General features: G+C 41.2%; 1 long non-coding RNA gene across 1 annotated transcript; it reads left to right on the plus strand.

Annotated features, from left to right (window-relative positions):
- The first annotated feature begins 6,545 nt into the window (after positions 1–6,545).
- On the plus strand, positions 6,546–16,516 carry LOC146502120 (uncharacterized). The gene is made up of 4 exons (XR_014869381.1): positions 6,546–6,759; positions 6,837–6,872; positions 8,271–9,387; positions 9,835–16,516. It is a non-coding gene; the product is annotated as an uncharacterized LOC146502120 (long non-coding RNA).
- Positions 16,517–16,735: the final 219 nt, after the last annotated feature.

Below are 16,735 nucleotides of genomic sequence, written 5' to 3' on the forward strand. Positions count from 1 at the left end.
ATCAGCTGCAGCACCTGTGTGTCCTACCCCGAGACGAATGATTTCTTCTACTCCACTCGTCCCACAACCAACATGTTTTTCAATGTTGTATAGATGCTTTCCTGTATCACTGATGTCTCAGTACTCCTGCCATGATCTGTAGGTTTAAGTTCAGCTTTGCCTAATGGTATCTGTAAATTAAATGACTGTAATTTCACCTACTGTTTTGGTAATATGTACAAATCCTCATTTCCTTCTACACTTACATATGCAGGAACCCCAAAATCCAACATTTACACCCCCATTTCACAATCTTTGCGAACTTTGATATATTTCCTATATAATATCTAATCTATGTGATTTACCAAATCTAAGACCCATCAGTGCTTATAAACTACCAGATGACTTCTGCTGCTTCTTCTATGTGTCCAGAGAATGCATGGCAAACACCCAAGGAGGGACTGTCGGACAACACTGTAAGCTTAGATGTTCACTCTTTATATATGAAACAACACCCAGCAATGAAAAGAATTTGCATGCATTCACATTCATTTACTCTGTTGGAGCTGCAGCCACTAGAAAGCAGATCAGTCTGTAGGCTAATTATCAGCAACAATATCACTCAATAAAAAGAGAAGTTCACTTTGATCTGTTGACAAACTGCAGTGATTTCCTTTGTCTACTTTATGAAGCTACGGGACAGAATCAGTGGAGGGGTGGTGATTCGGGCACCTTGCAGTCACTGAGATGACCATGAACATCTCTGCACACCAAAGTATTCTACAGTCAAATCTGAGGCCATGTGCATGACAGCTAGAGCTTGACCAAAATAGGTCAGGAAACAGGACAATGATCCGAAGCACAGCAGCAAATCTCCATAAGAAGAGCTTAAAGAGAATCAAAGTGCTGCAGCAATCCAGTCAAAGTCCAGACCTCAACCCGACTGAAAAGTGGGTCCACCATGTGCCATGGTACAGGTTTCTTCAATGTGTTACGTTCTTAGTCTAGGTGTGTATTGAACGCAACAACAAATTGGTCCCACTCACGCACCACCCAAGAAAGAACACAAACAGTAGTATCTTTTAAAGTGCTAAGAAGCCATTTATTTGCTTCAGCAGTGAGCAGTGCCAAAAATAACAAACAAAACTCCCTAATGGTCCCTACGCTTTCCTACACAAAATGAAAACCAACCAAAAGACAATTCACTTACCTAACTTTCTAAACGAAAAACAGCAGAAAACTTAAAAATGGTTTGTCACTCCTACTAGGCTGCTGCAGTGAACAATATATACAATGTGAACAAAATACACAATTGCTACTTTACAAATCTATTTACAAGATTAAGGTACTAACGCCAGACACACACACATGAGGTGATACTTGCAAATCAATTGGCAAAGACACTCTACACAGCAACGAATCAAAAACACAGGTTCTTTGTTGGATGGTGGAGGAGGAGAGAGGGGGGGGGGGGGGGCAGGTGGCTGTCATCTGGTAGTTAAATACTGGAGGTGATCAGCCAAATATCCAATCCAGGGACAGGAAGAGACTCCACCCAACTACTCAGCAGGCACACCCAGGTGTCCACCTCCTAAGAAGAAAAGGGGAAAAACCCACAGCCATCCTGTGGTGGGAGGAGTCACACATTAAACAAACACTGACAACATTGGCTCATAACATTTCCCCCCACCCAAAAATCAAACATTTAACCCCAAATTAAATGTTTGATTCAAGAGAGGGCATCAGCCATGATGTTCTCTTAGCCCTTTTTGTACCGGATTTCAATGTTGAAGTCCTGGAGGAGTAAGGACCAAGGCATAAGGCGCTGGTTGCTTTTCTGCATCCGAGTTAGGAATTGGAGAGGGTTGTGGTCAGAGAACACGGCAGTTGGAAAGGGACTGAACCCAAGGTACACTTCAAAGTGCTGCAAGGCTAGCAATAAGGCTAAGGCTTCCTTTTCAATTGTGCTGTAATGCAATTGGTGTTTTAGGAATTTTTTGGAAAAGAAACAGACTGGATGGTCAATGCCATGTTCATCCTCCTGCAAAAGCACTGCACCAGCCCCCAAAGCACTGGCATCCACCTCAAGCTTGAATGGACGTGTGAAATCAGGGGCGGCCAGCACAGGAGCACTGCAAAGGAGAGCTTTCGCAGCTTCGAAAGCAAACTGACATGTCTCTGACCACACGAACGGTGACTTTGGACTGGTAAGATTGGTTAATAGGGCTACTACCTTGGAGAAGTTTTTGCAGAACCCACGATAATAACCTGCCATGCCTAGAAAACGATGCAGCTCCCGACACGTCTGCGGAGCTTGGAAGTTTAATATTGCCTGCACTTTCACGGCAACAGGGAGGACTTGACCCTGTCCTACTTGTTTTCTTATGTAGGTTACAACAGCCTTTCCAAACTCACATTTAGCCAAGTTTAGTGTCAGGGAGGCATCACGCAAGCAGGCAAATATTTCACTGAGGGTTTTGAGGTGTTCAGTCCAGGTGGATGAATAGGCCACTATATCATCCAGATACACTTCACAGTTTATGACTCCATGTAAAACAGTGTTCATCAGTCGCTGGAATGTGGCGGGAGCTTTTAACCCGAACAGCATGATGGTGTATTGCAAAAAATGGTCGGGTGTAACAAAGGCACTGATTTCTGATGCACGTTTGGTTAATGGGACTTGCCAGTATCCTTTTAGGAAGTCAAGTTTGGTCACAAAGTTTGCCGAGCCCACATGGTCGACCAGGTCATCCATGCGTGGGAGTGGGAAAGAGTCTGGTTTTGTAACAGCATTTACCTTCCGGTAATCATTACAGAAACGGGAGGTTTGATCGGGTTTTGGGACAAGAAGTCATGGTGAGCTCCAAGAACTATTACCGGGAAGGGCCAAACCATGGTCAAGAAGATACTGTACTTCTTGCTGCATTATGGCATGCTTAGTGGGATTTACTCTGTAGGCATGTTGCTTTATTGGTTTGTGATCACCCACGTCAATATCATGACTTAGCACGTGTGTTTGAGTGGGGATATCACCAAAAAGAGTTGGGTAATTGTTAATGAGCTCACGGACATCAAGTCAGCCAAAATGTCAGTTCCTCAGACGTGGACCGGAAACAGAGCTGTGCCTGTCATCCAACCCATCATCGCTGGGACTATATAAGGGTTGAGATACGGACACTGACACAATAGGTGACACAGCAGGCGACGGACCAGAGCATTCACGACCAACATACTCCTTCAGCATGTTGATGTGACCGACGTGACTTTTCTTCTTACGGTCAGGGGTTAACACGATGTAATCGGTTTCACTCAGTTTACGCTCAATGACATACGGACTGGAAAACTTTGCCTGCAGGGGAGAACCAACGACAGGCAAGAAAACCAACACGCAATCACCTGACTGGAACATCCGTGCTACAGACTTTCTGTCAAAATGGGTTTTCATTCTGACCTGAGCCTTCGCTAGCGGGTCACGAGCAAAATTACAGGCATTATGCAGCCTCTCTCTAAACGAACTAACATAATCCAGAATGTTTTCTCTTGGACGATGCCTATCTGAGAGAAATTTCTCTTTCAAAAGATGCAGCGGACTGCGCACCGCGCGGCCAAAAACTAAATCAGTTGGACTGAACCCCAAAGACTCCTGGCATGTCTCCCTGACGGCGAACAACAGTAGTGGCAATCCCTCATCCCAGTCACGGCTTGACTCAGTGCAAAATTTGCGAAGCATGTTTTTCAGAGTTTGGTGGAACCTTTCTAATACACCCTGACTCTCTGGGTGATACGCGCTGGAAGTGTGATGGTTAACACCGAGCTCTGTCATGACCTGGGCAAAGATTTTAGATATAAAATTTGTGCCCTGATCTGTTTGGATGCGTTTAGGCAGTCTAAAGGTAGAAAAAACTTAAGGGCTTTCACAGTCCCACGGGTTTTTAATGAGCGCAGCGGAATGGCCTCAGGATAATGGGTGGCAGTATACATCATGGTGAGGAGGTACTGGTTTCCGGATTTTGTTTTTGGAAGAGGACCAACACAATCAACAATAACATGCTCGAATAGTTCCCCAACAACTGGGTTGGGTTTTAACGGAGCTGCCAGAATCACCTGATTTGGTTTACCGGCAAGCTGACATGTATGGCACGAGCGGCAGAATTTTACTACATCAGATTTGAGACCAGGCCAGAAGTAGTAACGGAGGACACGGTTGTATGTTTTTGTGATTCCCAAGTGACTGGACATGGTGGGGTCATGTGCTAAGCTTAGGACCTGGGAACGGAATGACTGCGGAACAACAATTTGCTGCACTCCCTCATGGGTGCAGCCAGAACTGGGAGTCCAGTAGCGCATCAGCACCCCATCCTCAATGAGGTAAGATGCAGATTTCCTACACTTAGGTTCCTTCACATAAGCCCAACAGGATCACAAGCTTTCATCATTTTTCTGGGCTTCTATAAGCTTGTCTTTATCTACTGAGAGTGTCATAACTTCCTCATCAGGGTGAAGCTCTACTGAAACAGGGGTACTTTCAGATTCGGGTGGCAAGCTTGTTGGATCTGAATCACTTAAGAAAGAGTCGCTAAGATCCACCAACTCTCCATATTTGCGTGCCTGTGCATGTGTCACAGCACACACAGGAAACAAAGGAACAGAATTTGGTGCGGAGATCAAAACCACTGGTGTCTGCAAGTGGTGTTTCGACTACCTTAGGCAATGGAAAAACTTTGCAGCCAGCTAGATAGTTTCCAAGGATGATGTCAATGCCTGCAACCGGTAACTGGGGTCGCACACCAAGTTTAACCTCACCCGATACAAACTGAGACGAGAGCTGCACAAAGTGCAAAGGCACACGCATTACACACATTCTAACTCCCCACGCTAACACATCGGCACCACAATAGGATTGAGCTGAGAACGGTAAGACACCCCCACGAATGAGCGACTGTTTTGCACCAGTGTCATGCAAAAATACTAACAGGAACCCTCTTTTCTTCTCCCATCAATGAAACAAAACCTTTTGACACAAAGGGCTTGAACTCTTCATCTACTTTATCACTTTGAATTACAGTCACATCTTCTAAGGCATGAGGTTTAGTCTGTAGAAGATTTATTGGGGAGGGAGATTTACCCTTCCTGGTCTGTTTTTTTCGTTTGAGATTGGGACGAACAGCAATGAGGTGTCCCTGTTCATGGCAATAATAACACTCTCTATTTTCAATGGATGAGGTGGTGGTACGACGGGTGTTCTTTGGAGACCAGATTTTTGGGCTAACAGAGGTCGGTGGGCTGTGAACAGGAGATGAAAACACCCCTTTGTGTGTCAACACAAACTCATCAGCCTGTACAGCAGAAGCGGCAAGAGTTGTAACCTTCTGTTCTGTAACTTTTGTAGCGTGACACCATTTATCGAACAGAGTTTTCTTTTCTCTGGCAAACTCCACATAAGTCTGGGTGGCAGATCTTTTCACATTCCTAAATCTTTGCCTATAAGCCTCTGGCACAAGCTCGTATGCACGCAGGACAGCAGCTTTCACAATGTCATAGTCCAAACTGTCCTCAAGTGAAAGAGCTGTGCATACCTCTAGAGCTTTCCCCAGCAATTTGCACTGAAGTAAAAGAGACCATACATTCTTTGGCCAGTGTAGTGCACCTGCAATGCGCTCAAACATTGAAATAAGAGTCTACCTCAGTTTCTCTAAATGCTGGGACTAATTTGATGTGCCTACTTACATCAAAGCTGTCTTCTGGCTTAGGGGATGGTGACTGCGGGGATGGTGACTGCGGAGCTGACCGAGGTGTAGGAGGACTGGCAGATACAGAGGCTCCCTTCTCTATCTCCAGAGCCCTCACCCTTAAGTGCATAGCTTCCACCTCCAACTGCTGCTTTTTTAACTCCACCTCCTTTATGCACAGCGTTACCTGCAGCTCTTCCGCAGAAGGGCCAGGTTGAGGCACACCTACTAGGCTGCTGCAGTGAACAATATATACAAGGTGAACAAAATACACAATTGCTACTTTACAAATCTATTTACAGCTATTTACAAGATTAAGGTACTAACGCCAGATATACACACATAAGGTGATACTTGCAAATTAATTGGCAAAGACACTCTACACAGCAACGAATCAAAAACACAGGTTCTTTGTTGGATGGTGGCGGTTAGGAGAAAGGGGGGCCAGGTGGCTGTCATCTGGTAGTTAAATACTGGAGGTGATCAGCCAAATATCCAATCCAAGGACAGGAAGAGACTCCACCCAACTACTCAGCAGGCACGCCCAGGTGTCCACCTCCTAAGAAGAAAAGGGGAAAAACCCAAGCCATCCTCTGGTGGGAGGAGTCACACATAAAACAAACACTGACAGCATTGGCTCATAACAAATGTTTGTTGAGTTTTGATCCCTTTTATGGGTTTACTTTTTTCTTTTCTTTCTTTGTGTTTGTCTCCCTCTCTGGGAACTTTAGAGAGCTGCGCATAAATGAATGTCTGCAAATCCCTGCAAAGAATGGGCCAAACCAAATGTTTTGTTCATCTGAGGTTGTTTTTACCTAATTGTAACACCTGCTAAAGACTGTTTTTTTTAGTATGTGTGGAAACATAAAACTTTAGAACAAAAAAAAAATCTTTTGTTTTTCTCTTATAGGAAACAAATGCGTAACAGTCAATGCTCAAAGAAGAGGAAACTATGTGAGGTCATCACTGAGGTGGGCGTAGAGCTTTGTTTGTGTCACTCTGAGGCAAACATGCAGCAGAATGGCAGAAACAATTCTACTGTGGTTCTTCTGTGAGTGCACTTCTCATATATAAAGTACTTCATCTGTCTTATTGTGTGTGAAACTTTAAATGAACCTGTCTCTTTAGATCTGACCTCATTGCTGTGCCACACAACAAATCAAGGTTAGTACATTTTTTTGTTGTAGCTACAGAGGCACATGTCTATCAAAATATGAAGTATTTACAGTTTGATTTTTTTCTAAGCATCTACAAAAGCATAGAGGCATTTAAATATGTGTCAGAGAGGGTAACACCGGGCTAACCATTCTTCAGAGCTCTCAATCATGCTTCTTCAGTTTGAGAGCCACATCACAATCACACTCACTGCTAACTCAAAAGTTGCAGTCATTTACTTTTTAAGCACCAATGTGTTCCACAATATTTTTAATTATAGTTATTATTATTAACTGAAACTGGCTTCAGAACAATAATCATAATTTATGACCTGCTGAAAGCTCAACCGTTTGATGATTTAGTCAAACTTCAAAAACACAAAAGATCCAATATTATAAGGCTAAGTGTCACTCACAGTGATCATCACTGGATATGTGCTGAAAGAGTTTTTGCTCATGTAACAATATTCTGTTCGAGCACCTTTCAGGTCACAGGTGACATTTCCTGTAATTGCGAGTTTGTTCATGTGAAGCTCTCATCGTACCAAACATCCTGTGCTAACCATGCACCCTTTGTGCTGTGCGTCTTACAGCAAATATAAAAATGATTGCATAAACATGATAATAAAAATAAAATTCCACAACAGAGTCACCATTTTACATCTAGATATGTGAAAGGCAATTATAAAATCAGAACTGATCGTCAATCTGAAACCTCTTTTCTTTAGTTGTGCTAAATTGTCTCGTTTCCTCTTAGACACTAAAGGTCTTATTTCCCCAGGTCAGTTCCTTCTGCCACTTTATTTTCATGCTCTGACTTGATTTGTTTTCTCACCAATGCACTGAACACACTCAGGTTGTTGGACTTTGTTGTTACACTGTACCTTTTAAATGTTGGCTGACCCTGAAACCCTCTGAGCTCCAGCATCTGCTGTGGATGTGCCTTTTTCTAAAGCCATTACTCTCTGAGTAAACTTCTATTTATGAAAACCAAGAAAAAAATCAGTGAGGCCTATTATGTTTCTATTATACAATAGTTGTGTTCAAAAGAATTAAAATACTATATTATTATGATTTATACTGGAAAAAATGGTGGTTTAAGGTTTTTAAAAATTATTTTTCCTGACAGTGCAAAAGTGCTGAGTGTTTTCGCCGTCATCTCTGTGCTTGCGATGTTCTATTTTATCCTTTTTTTTAAACTGGGGCATAAGTTACAAACTGAACTTCATGCTGTGTTCAATAAGCCTCTAAAATAGCAACTGAAACCATAACCTCATCAGGACAGTGTTTAGTGAGGTCATAGGGCCAATGTCCCCCAGACTTCTATATTACCAAAGTCACAGTTGCCCTCTGTTGGACGTTAGAACGAAAGCAGATGCTGTCTCTCACTCTTCCCTCTTCACCACAGCTCGTCTGACTGTGAGCCCCAGCAGCTCTCAGCTGTTTGAAGGTGACTTTTTGTCTCTGAGCTGTGAGGCTGAGGACAGCCCAGCTGGATGGACTGTGAGGAGGAACACGCCCAAACGACAGAGGAGTCGGTGTGGAGATGGGTGGGGAAAACAAGTTGGTTCATCTTGTACCATCACCTACATCTTCAAAAGGGACAATGGTGTTTACTAGAGGTGGGAATCACCATATATCCCACGATACGATATTATCACAATACTTAATGCACGATACGATATTATTGCAATTTTTTAAAAATATTTTGCGATATTCAGATTCTGTACATAAAGTTAACTTTATCAATATTCATTTTATCTAATATCAAAGTCTCGCACTCAGTCTTTCTCTCATTTCAGTCAGTTTTAAAAAGTAAATTAAAACAAAATATAATTTTACATTAAATAAAAAAGTTTTAAACTTAATTAAAATAAAACGTCTTAAATTAAAATAAGTAAACTGTCACGTTTATTGCTGGCAAAAAAAAGTTAAACACATTTGGACAGTGAAGGAATGTCAGGATTCTTGCTCAGAAAAAGGAGCTGATCAACATGCTCTGAAGTCAGAGCATGTTCCAGTCCACAAAAACTTTTTTTGTAACAAAATATCGATTTCTGCTGTCCCTGTATCGAAACATTATCATCAAACAAAATATCACGATACTACACAGTGTCGATTTTTTCCCCCACCCCTAGTGTTTACTGGTGTGAGTGCGGAGAGGGAATAACCAGTAACACTGTCAACATCACTGTGACTGGTAAGAAGATTGTGTATAGTTAGTGTTGGTGAAGCTGTGTGTCAGTGGATGAAATGCGGTAGTTTGTGTCTGTGTTGAGGTGGCCCAGTGATTCTGCAGAGTCCTGTGCTTCCTGTGATGGAGGGATACAGCATCACGCTGCTCTGTAAATCAAAGTCCACACATTCAAACCTCTCAGCTGTTTTCTATAAAGGTGGCTCCTTCATCGGGACTGAGTCTATGGGTCACATGACCATTCCTCATGTTTCCCTGTCTGATGAAGGCCTCTACAAATGTCACATCAGTCATCATTGAGAGTCTCCACCCAGCTGGATCACTGTCACAGGTAATTTTCAGTATGATCAACATTCATTTCACATTTCTTCACCCAAAGTCCAGTTTTGTTTTTTCAAACCAGGTGTTACACATGGAAGGTGAAACCACAGACTGTGCACTAATTGGCTAAAGACTTCTGATTTATTCAGTTTAATGTGAAACTACCCAAGAAAGTATTCAGGAAGGTTTTGAGTTTCCCATAGATTTCTACTACACCATCCAGAGGTGTTTTTTGCAACCACAGGAGTTGCCCCCTGGTGGCCATTGGAAAGACTGCAGATTAAAGGCACTTCTGCGTCTGCTTCACTTTTCAGACGAGACCAGAAAGCTTTGTCCTGTGGCTTTTATACCATCTATGATTTCATCCATGATTCACTCAAACGGTGCCTTTCTCCCTCCCTAACCCCCCTCACTATATCAACCATGTTTCTTACCTTAGCTCTGCTTTCTATCTTAGCCCCACTGACTACGCCGATCCCATCCACTGCTCTGCCTACTGATTCAGCTCCGCCCTCTGTCTCAACTCACCTGCCACTTGCAGCGACCCTGGCCTTCCACCTGATGGTGTTCTGTTGATATTTTATCTCCACCATCCTCGTGTTGTCATTACATCAACAAGTCCCTCAAATAACATTCACTGTCAAATACTCAGCTGATCATTGTATCTGTTGCGCTTTTCTTTTTTTCTGTCTTATAGATACTGTTCATTTCTAAAATATATGGAGGGTCAAAAAAATCACAAGAGAGTAGAATTTTTTATTGAAATAGCCAGGGGTCATGTACAGGTAAGCAGTCAGCATGATGAACAAACCAGGTGAAGGCAGACAAGACGCAAAAAAAATAAGGAAGAGGTGATACACAAGGAAAGAGCTAAAGGAACTTGAACCATGACACATTTCATTTCTGCTTCAGCATGCAACTGCACATGTGCCTTCCTCATATGTTTATTTTTAGTACTTTAAATTGATTTTTTTTATTTGTTTTGGCAGTTTTGGTCCTCCATACTAAAACATAAACTAATATGATGATCTCAGGATCAAACCTGTTCAAATCTTCTGTTTATGAGGGGCATCCAATCAGAAGAAAGCTGCCTTAAATAAAGAGGAAGAGAAGCTAAAATATATATACATTTTTTTTCTTTTTCACACAGTAAAAAAATAAATAAAAATACAGCAAACACTGCACATTATGATTCTGACTTGCTAATAGCTTTCTGTTCATATTTTCTTTCTAATACAGTTTGACTGGCCTCCACTGTAGGTGGGCAGCCAGCTAACAATAGAGAATACTAGGTAGTCATTTCAGCTTAAGCATGTTTTAAAAGAAAATGCACCACATTAGGACAGAGTTTTGTAGGATTGCTGCTTTTCTCAATTAGAGTTCTGTTAATTAGAAAACAATGAGTAATAACCTTTAATATGTGTGTTTAATATATGTTTGTGTGTGAATTTGTGATATGCATCATTACAGAAAAACCCCAACTGTGTTAAAACCCTTGTTCGCTGTTGTATGTCTTGAATCCACTGTCCCACTAATTTTAGTCCCTCATTATTTATTCATTCTGAAGATCTTATTTCTTTTTTTTCTTTCTTAAATTCTTATTCTTTTTATGTGAATGTTTGTAAAAAATTGGTTTCTGGGTTTGCAACTGATTTTATGTCATAGCTGTAATGGACTGTGTGCGGCAGGCAGGATTGGACCCAAGTGCAGACTCTTAGACAGGACTTTAACACAAAAACTCAGGTTTATTGCTCAAAGAATAGAACACAGCTGGTATGAGGGACAGCGCGACACTGGACAGAGGGAAACAGAGGGCTTAAATGCACAATACAAAGACGAGGGAACAGAAAACACATGAGGAACACAGCTGAGATGAATTAGACACAACGAGACCAGGGAAGCAAAACTAAATACACTGAACAAGGAAAGCAAGACTTTCACAATAAAACAGGAAACAAAAGAATGCAGGACTGACACATGGGCTTGGCAGATGAGTGGAGGAAAGGCAGACGGGAGAGGTAGTGAGGGACCAGGGGAGAGAGAAGGGACAAGAGAGACATGACAGGCTGGGGAAACATGGATAAACATGATGGATGGGGGGAACACAGAATGTCACACAGGGAAGTGAACATGGGCACAGAAGAGGGAACCAAGACATGAGGACTCACACAAACATATGAGCACACACACAAAAAGAGAAAGAGACAAAGAGGGAGCCTAAACGTACAAGAAGCAAACATGGGTTACAAAAGTAACCTTAAATAATAAACCATAATACAAACTAACACCAAAACACAGGAACGCAAAAACATTGGCTCAAAATGACCCAGAACCATGACAACAGCAGCATGTGTTTTGTAAAAATATCACAGAGTAACTGAAACCAGTCAAAATCACTGTGGTTTACTGGACAGAGCTCTTTAACATACAGCAAAAAGAAAAGTGCAGTGTGGGTTTTCTGCTCTGATTCATGTGTACAATAAACATCAATACATCACATTTTATACTGCAGCTACCTTTCCTATTACATAGCTCATACATATATACACACACTGTAATATTTGAGTAATATGTGCAAACAAAAGCAAACATTTTGTTTATTATTAAAAAACACTAAAAGGAATAAAAACATGATGTGTCAAAATAATATTTCTTTCTCCTCAAGTCATTTTTATTTTTCTGAGAATGATGAAAACAACATAAATAAAATGTTATATCTCCCAAAGGAGCCCTGAAGTTCAAGCAAAGCACTGACAATGCCAACACTGCGGCTTTCACTCCTGCGAGAATATCTGCAGTCATGTTGGTGGAAACCTGGCAAGCATTGCTCAGAGATATTTACCTCTGAAACCGCAGCGTTATCCTGACCAGAAGCCAAGAAAAATAAACACCGTCGTACTCAGAGATCTATTTTAGAACTCACTGAGGAGCGAGCTTTTTCACAGAAACAGAGTTCACACTTTCCGAGACATGTCTGAACATATGACGCTTTCCACAAGAGCTTCAACGTGACACAAAAAATGTGCTCTTTTATGTGTTCAACCTGGTGAAGTCCCTGATTTTTCACTTTTAGGTGTAGAGAAATGGCCCAGTGGCACTGTACTGTAGGGTAGAGTGTAGGGTGAAGAAAACAGCATGATAGTAAAAGGACATGGCTAATGCCTGGAGGTGGTCTGCACCTTGAATGCATCCACCTTAAAGTTAAACACACACTAAGTATTCAGGCTTTGTGTTTGGCAACACTAGTGAAATCTTTACAGCCTGATCTTATATTCTCACTTTTTCTCATTTTTTTCAGCTCCTGTACTGTCCAGTATCTTTGTACTTCAGCAGGGATGCATCTACAGATTGAAACAGCGCCGTCATGGTCTGAATATGACGACCAGAGTTAAAAAGCTGTGCACCTCCCCTCCAAAACCTAAACGCAGACACGCTTCTGACAATCTGTTATTCTATAAAAATGCTTTAAATAAGTTACAGACAGTTTCCTTTAAGAAATACAGAAAACAGTCAGAGGGAAAAACCAGGAAAACACTTTATGTTCAAAGAGAAACGGCTTCCCAAATTCCCAAGAATTAAAAAAGAAAAGAAAAACTAGTTTTAAAAAAATTGAGAAAGAAAAGACTTCAGCCAAACCAAAGTTTGTTTCCTGAGACCCAAATTGAAAGAAAATGTTTGAATCCATAATCTATTTAAATTTATACATTATAAATATAAATAAATTATCTATAAATTAAGTTAACCCACCTTTAAAAACTAACAAGACTAAACTCCACCTGTCCTTGAAATCAGGTCAGATCAGTGTTTGACATCAAAGATTTAAAAACCCAGCTCACTGGGTTTAAAATCTTTTTTAAAAAAATGATTAAAAACTTCACTGAAACAAACTGAGCCCAGTTTTGATGAGGAAAAATTGGGAGTTCATATTAATTATGTTGTGGTCTTAAAGTGTTTAATGTGCACCAAGACTCTTACAGCATTTTTCAGCTGCAAATAACTTTGACTAAGAATAAATGTGAAACTATTTAAGGTCAAATGAGAATATTATGACAACCAGTACTAATAACTGTCACAATAAGCCATGGTTGTTGTGAATGCTTTGTAATGCCTAGCATGTAATTATGACATTTGGCGCTAGATGGCAGCACTCTGCAGACAATCGCCATCCATACTGTGACATTAAAGCAGGTATTCTTCACGATGCTTACATAGGCCTATGGGCAACCTCACAGGTTCACACCACTTGTGTGTGTGAGTGTGTGTGTGACCTTATAACTTTAAGTAAATCTATTAATATAATATATGGTTTTTTTACACTTCTTTTTATGTGACCTCTGTGGCTCCAGCTTTTAAAACCTTCCTTCTTGTTAATTCTTGTTTCATTTCAAACAGCATTCGCTTCAGACAAGATTGTGAATGTAATTTGACTTTGTTCATAGATATAAGAATACAAATAGCGACACTACAGAGTTTGTAGATGCAGATCATAGCTTAGTTATTTTCTCTTTCGGTGCTCTAACCTGTAGGTTTATTTAAAACCTCAGAATTTTTTTGTCCTGTTTGGCTTCTTTTTAATTTGGTGTGCTGCGAGTAACTGTGTAACAGAGATAAATAATGATCAAAACTAAACATTTAAGAACTGTGCAGTCCTATCTTATGTTAGGATGATTAAGCCTGGCCTCGTCTTAAATATCTTTAACTTGAATTTCAGGTCAGTCGCTGCTGCATGAAGCAACTGTAACAGGAATCTGTACCGCCCATGGATTCAACTCTGTATAGACAACAGCCCACCAGCAGTTTAACTGCACTGCTGAGTGCGCGCACACATACACAACACACACACACACACACACACGCACACACACACACAGAAACTGTTGGTACACAAAGATAACCCTGTGGGCGAAGCACATTCTCCACAGTGACTCGAAACCTCTTCCCAGAACAGTTCACAGCCCAGCAGCAGCCCTCCGTATCTGATGTGTGTGTTTGCATTGTCGGCTCTGCACCTTTAGCATGAAGAGGAAGAGTGTTTAATTGGGAAATGCACAACAGGTATGCCAGTCACCTGACCTGTCACTCTGTCCCACCTGTCCTCTTGCACCTGAGCCCAGACCCACACCCCACAGAAATCCAGTTGTTTTGTAGTTGCTATATTTTAATCTTTTTTTTTCTAAATGAATCACTGTGTTTGTGGTTCTGGGCACTCTATTAGGTTAATTTTCATTTCTAAATGAACTTAAGTGTGAATTATTGTCTGTTTCTATGTGTCAGTCCTGTGATGGACAGGGTGTACCTCACCTCTCACCTAAAGTGGACTGAGCATCTGAAAACTTAGCTGAAAACTTTCTCAGAACTATTTTGAAGCTAAAAAAAATAATCTAGTTGTGAAGGAAGAGCTAGCTAAACTGTAGCTGGAGATCAGGATCAAGGCACGGTTCCTGGAATTTTATTCAGTTTCTTGAACAATGACATTGTGGGATATGGCTTGGCGGAGGTACGCGCTCTCTGAGGCTCTTCTAGGTTTGTGTTGTTCTTAGAGGATTGGTTTTTCACTCGTAAACTTAAATTAGCCCATCCATCAAAATAAAATCCAACAAAATGAGGCTACAGCACTTCTGTCTGAGATATTAAATCTTCTCTCTTGTCGTCTTTATGAGCTTCTCCATTGTTTTCACAGCAGAGCAGAAAAAAAAGGAGACCGATCCACATGAAGTCACGGAGTCAGATCCACCCATGTGTGTTATTACTTCTGCCTGTTGTGTACAGTGAAGCAGCCCAGCCAACAGCCTGCCGCCTCTGATCTCCGTTATGCCGGTCCTGGAGGCCCGTAACCGCATCCTCGCCCCTCTGACGTCAAACCCCAACCGGTTGGTCCACCGTGACCGAACGCGGAGGGGACCGCAGACAAAACAGAGGAGAGAGAAGTCCCAGACCTCGATGTCTTTCACCATCTGTCCTCCTCCACCTCTGAGTCTGGACACAGGTCTCCCAGGGGAGCACAGCCGCCGATGCATTGAGCTCAAGGCGGGCTTGGCAGCCATCTTGTTTTTGCAGCCTCTCCATCTACTGGAGTTCAAACCACATGACCTCAGCTTATAGCTCCACTCAAAACGATAAAACCAGGACCAAAAATGGGCACCGTGGGGTTATAGCTGACGACAACTTAGGCAACATCCCAACAAAATACTGGCCCCCGAGAACTTTGCTCACCTCGTGTGAAAACGTCACCTGCATGTTGGTGATGACGAGCAACAGGAGGAGAAAGATAACACAGTCCTCTTGGTGTCACCTGTAGACTCGTCTGTTTCCCATATTTGAGCTTTTCCATGCACAATAGAACAAGTATCATCCCATCACTGTTCATTACGATCCACCTACTCTTAACTTGTCACTGCAGCACTGGCGGGTCATAAATCAGTCACAGGATTCAGTGTCTAGTAAACACTGTGCATGTTTTTCCAGGTGTAAAAAAAAGGTTTTGTCTAATAAATCAAACCTACAACAACTTTTCTCAATCACACGGTGATTAGATACTTTGATTATTATTATTATTATTGGTCTTTCAGGACACATCACTCAGAATTCTGGAATTACATCTAGTTTTTAACACAACAAACCAAATCACACACCTCCTTACCTTTAATCACTTTTTATACATGACACACTCATACACGCTTATGAATGCATAGAAACACTTGAAAGTACAGACCAAAGGAGCTAGATATTAAACCGGTGTTGTAGATGTGCATTGTAGATTTCACATTGATGAAAATGCAGCAGCAAGACTTCTTACAAGAACCAAGAAAAGCCAACATATTACTACGATTTTAATAACGCAGCTCTGACTTCCCGTTTCTTTGAGCTTCTTCTGAGTGCTTTAAAGACCTTCCCTCTTTTAAATCACTTTTATAGACTTATCTATATCTGTTAGCTTTCTTAAAGTGTGAGTTTTAATTTTTTTTGTTTATTTTATTAACATTCCAAGACATCCTCCATCAAACTAATGGCTTATATTATAATTTATCATTAGAGTTTGTAGTTTTGGTTTTGGTGCACTCTTATGTATATGATTTGTATTCTTTGTGCTTTCACGGAGCCCTTGTAAAACTAGTTCTGATAAGTGTTATACAAACAAACTGCAGTATATTATTCTAGAAACAGAGGCAAGTAGAATGACGAGAGAAAATTACAGTCTGTAGAGACACAAACTTAAATCTTCAAGCAAATGATTCACATGACAGCAACAAACTGTGGCGTGCGAGCCGCACCTATTTAAAAACAATGGAGTTTATTTTAAAAGTTTAAAATAAATCATTCAGTGTGTCTGTAAAGTTTCCACTACTCTCGTTAAATAA

Source organism: Neolamprologus multifasciatus, chromosome 15, assembly GCF_963576455.1.
Source record: "Neolamprologus multifasciatus chromosome 15, fNeoMul1.2, whole genome shotgun sequence".
Taxonomy (NCBI): Eukaryota; Metazoa; Chordata; class Actinopteri; order Cichliformes; family Cichlidae; genus Neolamprologus; species Neolamprologus multifasciatus.